Source organism: Corvus moneduloides, chromosome 3 (assembly GCF_009650955.1).
Source record: "Corvus moneduloides isolate bCorMon1 chromosome 3, bCorMon1.pri, whole genome shotgun sequence".
In the NCBI taxonomy this organism is placed as follows: Eukaryota; Metazoa; Chordata; class Aves; order Passeriformes; family Corvidae; genus Corvus; species Corvus moneduloides.
The window spans coordinates 63,571,034-63,583,465 of NC_045478.1; the positions used below are offsets into that span (position 1 = coordinate 63,571,034).

Sequence of the window (12,432 nt, forward strand, 5' to 3'; positions counted from 1 at the left end):
ATTTTTGTTAATCTGCCTGGGGGAGGAGAGTGTTTTTATCTAGTAACACAGGTATTTTAAACTGTACCCTCTTTTGGAACTGTCAAAAAACAGACAGCATGTAAGTCAACACGTGGGGACTTTTGTTTGGTAGTTGGTTGGTGTTTTCTCCTGGATGCCTCTGTCTCACCTTTTTGCCTATTTAGACTGCAAATTCCTCAGGTGGCAGGACACAGTACCACAGTTTACACAGTGACAAGCACAGTGGGATCCAGTTTTTACTGGGTCATGTGAATTGTCATGAAGCAACAAGACAATAAAAATAATAAAAATAACAGTAACTTACCACCCACCACTGTTGTAGAACCCTGCAGAAACCAAGGGCCAGATACTCTAAGAGGACAAGCTGGCAGGAGGAAACCTGCACTGTGCTCCTCTACGTGACAGGTGATATCATTTGATTGCAGACACCTCTCCTCCTCCCAGTGTCCTCATTCTAAAGGTGTAGCATAAAATGCATCCCTGGGCACAGAAACCACCAATAACCCACCAGATCTACCTCAGCTCAACACGGCAGTAACTCCCACTACTCCAGCCCCCACAGCCCCTCCAGGCGTCAGTATGAGGAGCTCTGCAGTCTGGCCAGTGCAAGACAGACAACAGGATGTTTAATGGTCTACACTGCTGTCCGAGCCAGACACATGAGCTGAAACTCTGTCTCTCCACATGCAACTTGGATATCTGGCAAGTCTCAGTGAGACACATTTTCCTCTTGGCCTCCTTTCCTTATTTCTAGGCCCAGTGTTCATATTCAAAGGAGCAGAAGTAGGTGGGGGGGGGGGGGGGGGAGCAGAGGGGTGGGCACACCAAACAAACGTTTTAGTCTTCAGAGAAACAAGAAAACCAGAGGGAAAAGAGGATACATTCTCAGAAAATGTAAAACCTGAGGAAATTTGCTTGTCTTCAGGATAAAAACGGATTTGGAAGGGGTGATGGGGACTGACTAGCACTCAGTAGCACATCATCAGAGGCAGGGAAGAGACATCAGGCAGGGGGTTGGGAAGCAGCAACCAGCTGCCCCATATGGTCAGCTCTTGGTAGGCAATTTGATTTTCATTTTCTCTGCTGATTGTGCTCATCCCTGTGGTATCTGGATGGAAAAACAATGGAGGAGATAATAGAACAGGATTGCCCAGGGCATTTTTAAGGGCTTGAGAGCCATTCATTCATAGATCAAATCTAGGCCAGAATGGATGCAGGTAATCTGCTGAATGTTGGTTTATATGAAATGTTCCAGTGGTATTTCACAAGTATCCACATAAAAATTTAATAATTCACAACTTTCTTAGCATTCTCAGCAGATAGCTCAGCCTCCACAGCCTCTCAGGTCTCCACAGCCTCTTAGTACTAATGACTTAGCTCTACAAATAAATTTAAGAAAGCAAGTCTATGCAGGTTCCGGGTGTAATTGTGGTCTATTCCAAAAAATGGTTTGAGGCAGTGACGAGTAAGGTAAGGTGTGGGAAAGATCCCATGATTGTACCAGTTCTGACAATAAAAGAAGCCCTTCATTCTCCTAGGCTATTAATCTGGTACCTTCCATGAGCACAAACCTAGAAGAGCTAATTTAGATACTTGACCTTCCTTTGTCTTCCATGTTCACAGGATAGTGAGTGAGAATGGCACTTGTATATCCCATATTCTATTGCAGCAAATAGAGAATTTATTATCATTGTCATCATAATTTTAAAATAAATGAATTATATCTCATAGGAGAAGAAATCCTCATTCTATTATAAAATGGTCATCCTCAAGTGGTCATGTTATCTAACACTGCCTTTCCACCAATTTTCTTCAAAGACCACCGAAATACACATTGACTTATATATATATATATATATAAATTGGAGGCAAATTATAATGAGTATTTGCCAGAATATCCAAAAATGTGCCCCAAAACATTTTTACTTTAAACAAACACTGGGCAAAAACTCTAAAGATAGAACAAGTGTTTCCTATTTCTTATTCAGAATGGAAATCATCACTGCAACTGCAATTCAGCTGTTGATAAGGATGTTCAAACAGCTCATGGTGAGACAGCATGGCCTGTGTTTACCTGAGAGGCAGGAAACCTCTTTGGCCTTACATCTGGGAGGTCCTTCCTCCCACTCTGTCTCCCTGTTTGAAAAGCTGCCTGTTAATGAGGATCTGCATAAATTCATGCTCTACATGGGACTTGGACACACCACTGCAATGCCATTAACAACAACAGTTCTGAATGATGCAGAAACCTTTAGCAGCAGGTAGGGAGAGCCATGCCAGAACGCAAAACCAGAAGAAATGGCAACTCAACAAGAAACTTGAACTGATCGGAAGGTTTGCCATTTGGATAAAAACATAGCCACCATGGCACAGCAATGCCCCATTTCTATGATGACAACCAGCATATAATCATGCCAGGGATGTTCAGCCTTCTGCCAGCAGCTTCTCCCAGCTCTTCAATTGCAATCTCCATTTTTGCATGTGCATGTGTACATGGACACATGAATGGAAGAGAGGCCGGATTTTATTGCAATGTGCAGGGTGGGTGATTCAAGCCTCTGTGTAGGAAGTTGACTCAACTCCTTCTGAGTGAAAAATGTTCAACACAATTGTAATTCCCTCTTTTTCACGTAAAGTCAGGCAATATATACAGAACCATCCAGCTCAGTATTTCCTAAACAATGAAAACGTGCCTAGAAAGTTTAGCTTTGAAACTTGTGACTGTAACAAAACAGGTCTGCACCTTCACGTCGGGTATCTCGAATCCCTGTGACTCGGCAGCAGGCAGGAACGGGGGGGTGAAGTGGGAGGGAGGAAAAACAAGTTGGCTTGGGGGGGAGAAGGGCGAGTGTTTTGGGTTTATTTAATAACGCACTAGTAAACAGCTCAGGCACAGAAAGCAGTGCAGTGAGAAACGGAGCTATCCTTCGGAGCCTACTGCTTTAAATTTGCGCGCTGTAGCTTGAAGCATTGCACAAACTCTCGGTCTGCTGACTGCCTCCCTGGAACACAAACACACGGGTGATTGGGAAAGCTGTTTTCCAGCCTGCCCTCCCTCGTTTCTGCCGGGCTGCTTTTGGTGCTTAGTTATTTTTAAACAAGTCGTGTACATGGGGAAAAAAAACCCCAAACAAACACAAAACAACAACAAAAAAAACACGAACAGAACCCACACATCTTTAATCAACACCTATTTCCTTCCAGGACCCTATGATCCTCTATTGATTCTCATTAAAATGCTTTTCTTTTTCTTTGCCCCCTCTGCTGATCGAATTTCAGATCAGCCAGGATGTGCAGCTAACCTTCCGGCACAACTGAACCCAACTGACTCACCCAGATCAAAGGCTCGGCGCATTCATTAGAGCCCAGCACAGCCCAGGCAGGATTCGTAATGCAACAGCTCCCTTTGCATTGCAATTAACGTGGGGGAGAAGAGTTCTTATTATTTTTATTTTTTGCAAATGTTCTGGCTTTTGATTTTTAACCCGGGGGGGTGGCTTGGGGGGGGGGGGGGGGGGAAGAAGTGGTAGGAGGGAACGAGAACAAAAGAGAGATCTTTTTACCCGAGGATGACGTCAGTTTGATGTTACTGACAACTACTGATGCACGTGGAGCAACTGCAGGCAGATCCCCCTTCCCACCCCCCGCCTCCCGGCACTTCTCAGGGAAACAATATGCGGGAACAGCCCGCGGGACCCGGGAGCGGCTCCGGGTCGCTCCGCCAAGAGCCTGAGCGCCCGCGCCCCGCGGCCGCCAGCAGCGGCGGGAGGGGCGGAACAGCCCCGGGCACGGCGCGGGGAGCCGGCTCCAGCCCCGGAATGCTGCTCGCTCCCGCGGGGGACGCGGGCCGAGGACACCGTCCCCGTGCCCCGGCTCCCGCTGGGCGCTCCCTGCCCCCTCCCGAGCCCGGCCCCGCGCAGGCACCGCCGCGCCCCGGCAGCGCTCGTTCTGCCGCGGGGAGCGCGGCCCCGGCCGCCGGGGCGCGGCCGCCCGCAAAACCCGGCCTGGAGCTCCGGAGCGGCGAAGGGTGAGGGGTGACCTTCGGCTGCTTCGGTGGCGGCAGGAGGAGGCGTAGGTTCGGCGGAGAGCGCTCCTCCGTGGGGTTAAGGGCGGCTCGTAGCGTCCCATCGCCGGGTCCAGCTTCCGAAAGTCACAGCTGGGTCGGAGTTGAGGTCTGTCTCGCCGAACCCGTCACGGGGCTCCCGCACCCTCCCCGGCAGGCCTTGTCCGCTTCACCTGTCTTCAACATGTCTGAAGTAAAAAAATCTGTGTCGGTTTGGTACGAATTGCCAAGGAGGTGTAAAATGGAACAGAGAAATCAATTTTTGTGCTGCATAAAGGATCACAGAATCACATAATAGGTAAGGTTGGAAGGGACCACAGTGGGTCATTGCTCCAGCCTCCCTGCCTAAGCTGGGTCATTCTAGAGCATATGGCATAGGATTGTGTCCAGATGATTCTTGAATACCTCCAGTGAGGGGGACTTCACAACCTCTCTGGGCAACCCGTTCTAGTGCTCCATCACCCACACAGTAATGAAGTTTCCTCACATTCAGGTGGAACTTCTGTGCATCAGTTTCTGCCCACTGCTCCTCATGTCCTAATGGTTGGCACCTCTAAGAAGAGCCTGGCTCCAGTTTCTTGGGAACCCCCCCTTCCCCCTTAAGATATTTGTACACATTAGCGAGGTCCCCTCTCAGTTGTCTCTTCTCCAGATGAACAGGTCTGCCCTGGGCATAGACCATGCTGCCTTGAGAGTGCTGGGTACCAAGAGCCATGGTACCCCACAGCCCCTCACTGTAGATATCCCACAGACCCTCACTCGGGAGTCGGGGCTGAGGCAGTGCCTGCTTTTGGAAGCCTTGAGCTCCTTTCCTAAAGTGCACACAAATGTTCCCCTAAATGCCATGAAACTCGTCTGAGCCTGCTCAAGCTGGGATCCTGCACAAACCAGCCTGTCAGTTCAGCAGAGGTAAGACTTGGGTATGTTCTGCCAACATCATTTCAGGTGAGCCAGCCAAAAGCTGTCCATCGATAGTCACCACTGTCACTCGCCATTACCTCTTCAGGGATTTCAATGAAATGGGAGTATTTTTTTGTGTGTGGATATTACCCCTCCCTGAGCTATCTTCTCCTGTGTGCAATATGTTTCTTCCCTTACAGATTAAATTTCATCCACTAATTGACAAGTACACATCTTACTTGGAGTTCTGCCCATTTTTGACATTGAGCATGTGGCTCTTTTTGAACAAGGTGTAGCTGTGATTTACACCAGTGTGCAATTTTTGCTTGTTTCCTAAACGTAGTTTTCATAATACTGTGTTGTCAGCTCTCATGATTGTTTTGTGAACTGATGTTCTGTGGTAGAGATTCTGTAAAGTTCCAGTTCCACAAGTCAAGTAAGAATTTTGGCTTTCATCTAAGAGGAAGAATTCTGTTCCTGGTCCTCTTATTTGCAGCAGAAACTTATGTTGTGTGCCGTAGCAGCTCTGAACCAAAAGGAAAGGAGACATAAATGTATTATTATGACCATCATTGGTATTGTTTTATTTTAGCTCTCTTGATACTTGTGTCCCTGATTCTTTATAGCCTGGCAATACTTAATATAAGACACGGATAAAAAGACTTGTGCAGCTTACACAACCACTTGTTTCTCTGCTCGGATCTCTCCACTTTATTTTAAGGTGAGACAAACAAGCATTATTCCCTACTGCTTACACTATTTACACTTACAGAGTCATGGTGGTTCTCTCTGCAAAACCAAGGTGTGTATTTATTCTTGTGTAGCTTTGAGGGACTGTAGTTTTGGCAGCTGAGTTTATGTTTTTGTCTGGATGATTTCTGTAAAAATAAGTCATTTATGATTTTTACAGGCTAGTATCTCAGTAGAAGGCTGTGTTGTACTACAAGAGAGATGCCATTTTCTCTAGCTGTTTATAGCATGCCATAGCTTTTCACAGTTTGCCGTGGGAGAGATCTTCAGGAGTTTTTCAGTCCCTTTTGTTCTCAGACATATTCATACAGAATGTACCAAGAGGGAGAGATGTTTGTTAACAGAGGTTTACTTTGTTTCATCTTATTTTCCGTCACTGACAAACATCCCACATCCTCTTATATTGTTCCATACCTATTTAGCAAATTTTCCCTTACTACTTTTTACCATGAGAATATTCATCTGTCTCTTACAGTTTTGACTCCTGACCTTGTCATGGTCAGGCTAATACTCCCCACCTACACACACACTCATACAAGTACTCTTTACCAATCAGAAGGTATTTGCCACATGGTTTGAGAGGATAGGTCATCCTTTCTCAAGGGGCTGCATTGCCAGCATCATAGTTTGGGGTACCTGTCCATTGACTCCCAAATCTCTCTGTAGTTATATTCCTGTTTCCCACAGCCTTACGTCCCCTTGTTTGGCTGGTTGCAACATCCACCTCATCACAGGCTCCAGGTTCTGTGGCAGAACCAGAGGAAGTAGGTTCGCTCCATTGCAACCATGGCAACACTTTTCAAAAATGCAGCCTACAGTCCTTGTGAGTCTTCCAGTTTTCCACGGCAGCCTCGTTTCTCAGAGGCTACATCTACTCCAGGAATAAGTATGTTGCAAAACATGTAAGTCAATATTCAATAAAATACATCCTTAGCATGTACAAAACCATCTGAGCTCTAAACTTAATATAAGAACTTAATATAATAATTGAGCAAAAGGGAGAGAGGTCATTTTAGATTGTTTCAGAAAGGCCCTGTGCCATTGAATCAGCCAAATTTTTATAAATCCAAAATCTCAATTGTGTTCTCACTTGTTAAAGCAGAACAAAAAAAGCACTCTTTGGTCTTTAGGTTGCCTATTTCTTGAAGATATAAAATTCCTAAGAGGACTCACACTTAGATACCTCTGGACCTAGGGAGTTTAGAGGCAAATATTTTGGTTTGCTGTCCTGCTGTACCAAGCCACATTCTCAAATGTAGGGACCTCATGAATTTTCATAATGTTCAGGAGTGACTTGAAAGTTGTCTCTGTATGTTTTAATAGGGCTTACGGTATTCATTCACATGTGAAGTATCAAGAGTTTGAAATAATGTGCTCAGAAGAGTGGGAGTAAAAACATCATGAGCCAAAAATTATTTTGTGGGAGAGAGTGAGATAGAAGGAAAAATTTTTATGGAACTTCATAGCCTGTGGTATTAAAATCAATGGAAGAGCTTCCACTGGATGCAGTGGCAGTGGATGTGGGCACTGATATCTACAGTCAGCCTGCACACTGAAATAATATTACGTTCAACAGTAGCGTGTTTTTTACAATGCCTGCGTAGATACTCATTTCCCACATGTTAGGTCTCCACCCATGTTTCTTTTCTGAGTTTCCTTTGAGTTGAGCAATGGACACTAGACAGCCTCTCTTTCCTCTAATATGTATCACGCCTGGCTTGTGTAGCAGCACCACGCCACAGGTTTGTTCCACAGGTACTACCCAGGTTTATCTGTCTTTAACCAAATTGTTTCCACTGGAATATTTCTTAATGGAAACACTTCTATCACAATGAAGTTGGTAAGAAATTATTTGACGTAGAGCCTAAATTTTCAACTAAACGTAACAGGAACCCTTTAAACATACTTAATATCACTTGCAGCCCTTCAACAGGATAGATTTCTTTTTCTCTCACTCAAAACTTTCAGATCACCAGTTTGCTCAAGAGCAGGAGATGTCTTTCCAACTTGAGAAACCAGTGCCATTTCTGTCAAAATAACTGGGAGGACATCATTCCAGGTGCTCATACTGATTGTATGTGGGACATCTGACTGCACTGTGGGCAGTTTTGTTATTTTAAATTATAAAGGAGCCTAATTCTCTTCCAGTGTCCGGAGTGAACTCATTTGTCAATGTGATGCATTTCATTGTCCTCATCAGCTCATTTGCTTTTCCTGATGAAGAAAAAGGCTGAACCTTGTTTTATTTTATGGAAGTCAGGATTCTTTCTAATTAATAAAGTTTCTGTTTAGCCAGCACTATGAAAGGTGTTCTTTCCACTGTACATGTATGTGCTGAAGAACACATCTGCTCCTCTGGTAATGTTTTTCAGTAGCACCTTTTTGTCTGAGATGAAAAGGATCCACTCCTAAGTCCTGGACTGAGAGCTGTGCTCCTGAAGGAGAAATTACCCTTTTAAGAGATTCCCAAGAGCTATAGCCAACCACAGCATACTGTAGATGTTACACTTTTTGTACACTGCATCTTTGCCAATATTTGAATACAAGCCATAATTCAGTGGGAGCATAAATAACTTCCATTCAGAGAGATGGATGCTGTGGTATCAGGCCAAATGGTAAGCCTTGTCAGTGCCTGCATTTTCACTGTATCGATCATACAGCATAATATGATGCTCCTTATTTAAATCCTTCATGCAGATGTCATACTGGGTTAATTGACAAGCAACTGGATTTGATAATACGTATAATGCTGTAGCAGCCATTGATTCTTGGATAGTGTGAATGTGCATGTAGTGATCATGGGGTTATGATTCTCAGTGGTGGGAGATAAATAAGTCTGTGGGTCGCAATGTAAATTTAAGCTGCTGAGGGGTGAGCATTAACTTACATGCCAGTTTAGATTGATATAATAATTCTTTATAGGGACAGAGCATGATTGGCTGTAAAAGAGTTGTCCTTGTACCTGAATTGTTTCAGAGCAGCAGAGCTTTATGCTGAGCTAACAGCATGCTGTTAAGAATCAGTACTGATGTAAACACAGAGAATGATGGCTTTATGTTGGCTGTTATATCATGCAGTATTTCACAGCTGTTGAAATCATTTCATTTTCAACCAGGTTGCTTTGTCAGTCTATCAGCAAAGACTGAGCAAAGTGCAGCACTGAAAATGAAATTAAACTCCCAGCTCTCCAGATACATAAGTGATGGCAGTTTTGTTGAGCTGGAATTCTGTAAGAACGCTTACCAATTCCAGCTAATATAATCCAAAGTCATTTGCTGCTTCACTTTTTTTCTGAAGTTCATCATAGTTATATTGTTAAGTTTTTACATTAACTTATGTCACTCTAAGTCAGAGGGAGCAAGGAAAGGAGGTAAATAAGAAGGAGCAAGGAAAGGAGGTAAATAAGGAGAAGAGGAAAACAGGACACAGACAAAGTCTATAATGAGATGAGAATTTGGAAGGAGAAATAGGTGACATCAGAAGAGCAAAAGATGAAGGAGGAGAAGGAACAGTATATCACAGGAGTTGCAAAAACAAGGGAGATGTTACAAGTGAAAAATAAAATAGGGGAAGTTAATATAGGAGATGGAAAAAAAAGTAAGAAACATCTTTAATTTCTTGCAGGAATATTTAAACTCATTGGTAGCAATCCTGCTTGCTGTAGTTCATTGTGTTTGGCTCAAACCTTAGAAACACACTTCCTTGTGAGTTTCCCTATTTCTTTTTGGCACCTGGCTTGCTCATGTATAGGACTAGGCCTCCAGAGGTCTGAGGAGAATTGGTTTCTAATAAAGCTCCTCCACACCAGAGTTCAAAAGCTCTCCCACAATGTAATGCACAATGAAAACTGACACCGCCAAATGGCTTTAGTTTCCCTCTTTTTTTCCTCTGGATGTTACGTACTTTTTTTGGCATTTGCATACCTGACTTCAGTTTTTCTGCTGAATATTGAGCATGTGGTATGAAAAAGTAAGCTATAACCAAATATATACGTTTATATATCAAAAACTACAGTAACATAGGTTTTTGTAAGTTTTTTTCCTAATTCTGTGAGAATAAGCAGATGTGAGACGCTTCCTCTATTATGTACATTTATATGGGCTGTGTGGTCAGAGGTGCTTAGCAGTGAATTTGGCTCAGGGCAAAGGAACAACAGCAGTAATTTGAGGGGAGATTTACTCCTGTTAACACTTTTCAGAATTGGCAATAAAATCAGTTCAGTGCTCTTAAGATAGGGAGGGCTGGATTTTAAGCAAAACATGGAAGCTATATTATCAACCTGAAAAGTGATTCAGTGAAAAACTGTTTATTATTAATACCTAAAAAAATCCATATATATATTTCCAACAATTGAATGATAATGAGAGGACTGCTCCCTTTTCGTAGAAATGATTACATTTTCTTTGCCCTTCTGGTTTGGCTGCTTTTAGGCTATTGCTTATGTAAAACAGAACACCTCCTAAGCTGTCGTTTACTAAACAGAATCTCTGGCTTCTGATCTCACGCTACACAAGGAGGTAAACTGTATTCTGTGTGAGAAGCTTTAAACGTGAGCGTAATAGAAAGGGGATATTCAGTGGAACAAAGACACACCTCCAGAAACAACAAAGACAGTAAGTTTGAGCTACTTAAATTTGAATTTTCATAGTTGAAAAGTAGAATTCAAACATGGAAAAAAGACATCAACTTTCATTAGCCCCACAGGTATTTATTTTACCAATTTGTATTTTGATTTTCTCTTCTCTTAGCAAACATGTGTGGCAGAGGTTTTTGACAGAGGAGGACAATTCTGCTCTGAAATGATGGAATGCTTTTCTGAGAGATCAGCTTCCAAAGGTGACAATCTGGGGTCACAGCAGGGATGCTGACTGCTCAGTCCAGAGTGCTCTTAAACAAGAGGGGATTCTCATAGCTATGAGTTGTCAGTGATGAAGTCATGACCACATCCAGCTGTGCTATCAGTAAGATAAGTTGCTCAGCTGCAGGCTCTGATGTGAGCACACACGGTGCATGGCATAGGCCTTAAGGGGTATCCAGACTTTCAGACACCCTGGTAAATTTGTTCTTCATGATAAGTGTGAGAATCTTGTCTTCAGTCTTCAGTGAGATCAACTCCATGCAAAAAGCAGCTGGTTTATTAGATGGTGGTGTCCATCCACTGATGTGTCATAAAGCAGGCAAATGCCAAAGTGTTTGTGTACTGTATATGGACTGAGTATCTTCTGTGATAGCCATCAGCTGAGAGAGAGAAACCAGCTCAGTCCCAGGTTCCTCCTCCACAAAGGTGTAAAAGCTATTCTTGCTCCTATAGGCTCAGATAATTAATCTTGTCTGTCATGTTAGAGCTGTTGAGAATAGCTACAGGCAAAGTGTTGCAATACAGGAATCACTCCAAGGAGTTACTGCAGTGGAGTTTGACCCACACTGAGTCAGTAGAGTTAGCAAGGCCGAATGAGAGAAAATCCATGGACAGTAGCATATGGGACTGGACATACTGTTGAACAGTTGAACACTGTTATTTGAATTATGGTAAATTATTCCGTGTGATCTGCATGTCCCTAAGAATAAGTGGAGATAGAGATAAAATGAGGGCATAAATGGGGCATTTCATGTTAGATCCTGTGTTTTGGAGGCTTGTTCCAGCCTAATGCATACAGGGTCATCACCAAAACCATGCACCAATCTCACTCTGAGGCTGCCCACCTGGCATTCGCCTGGCAGCTGTATAGGTTGTAGTACTGTGTATCAAGGCAGAGAAATACCTCTTTCAAGAAGGAGTGTCTTTTCTTATATTAGTCATTGGGATGTGCCAGAAACATGCTTAGCTTACTCAGGACTGGGCAGGAGCAAAGGGAAAATCAGTAACTTTTCTCAGAAATTATGACACCATTGCCTTTTCTCCCCTGGAATCAGGCACAGAAGTCCCTGGCAGAGAGCAATACCTGAGAAAGCTTTACAGTAAAAAAGCATTCATAGTCCTTCCTGAAAACAAAACAGCTGAAAAAAAAATTAAAAAAAGATCAGCAAAAGATGCTTCTTCTAAGGAACTCTTTGTGCAAATTTGCTTCACAATTAGACAGTCAGAAAACACCTACCATGCTTGCCCAGAACCTGTCTAAGAGAGGGACTGGGGGCAGCCATTCTGTCTGTGGCAGAGGAGGGAATTGAGCTCTCTTGTGGGTAATTTGGAAACATCCAAAAGAGATCCCTCCTTGTACTCTGGGGGCTAAAGGCCCGGTTAGTTACAGAATAAACATGATCAGTATTTTGCACGATGCTGTGGCACACACAGTATATTCTTACAGAGCCATGCCTGGCACCTGCATTGTTTTCCTCATTCATCATAAACCGGGCATGCGTTAGTGACAGCACCGTAGGAAATTGTATTCTTCATACTGAAATGCATATATCTACCTGTCAGAAGCCTACATGTTGTCCCAATAAGGGCCAAGGCTTAACTGCTTCTTAGCAGTCTGGTGCAGAAGCGCACATTACACAACTACCCTCTGTGTTCAAACAAGCCAGTACCTCGGATAGAGGCTGTTGCAAACCAGGATGGCAGCTGTCTGTGGATATAATCGCCACTGAAGACATACTGCCAGGGCTTCTGTGTCCTGGTTGCACAGCTAGGGGCAGAGCACTCAAATATTTCTAAAGCTTGATATGCAAATGCCTCTGGAATGAAGCCTTTTACAGTT

At 43.6% G+C, this 12,432-nt stretch overlaps 1 long non-coding RNA gene across 1 annotated transcript in view; it reads right to left on the reverse strand.

The window, feature by feature from the left end:
• The window catches only part of LOC116441894, a 49,730-nt gene extending 46,240 nt beyond the window's left edge, over positions 1-3,490 (reverse strand). The window contains exon 1 of the long non-coding RNA XR_004239271.1: positions 3,355-3,490. This is a non-coding gene — a long non-coding RNA (uncharacterized LOC116441894). The remainder of the gene's footprint in view (positions 1-3,354) is intronic.
• Positions 3,491-12,432: the final 8,942 nt, after the last annotated feature.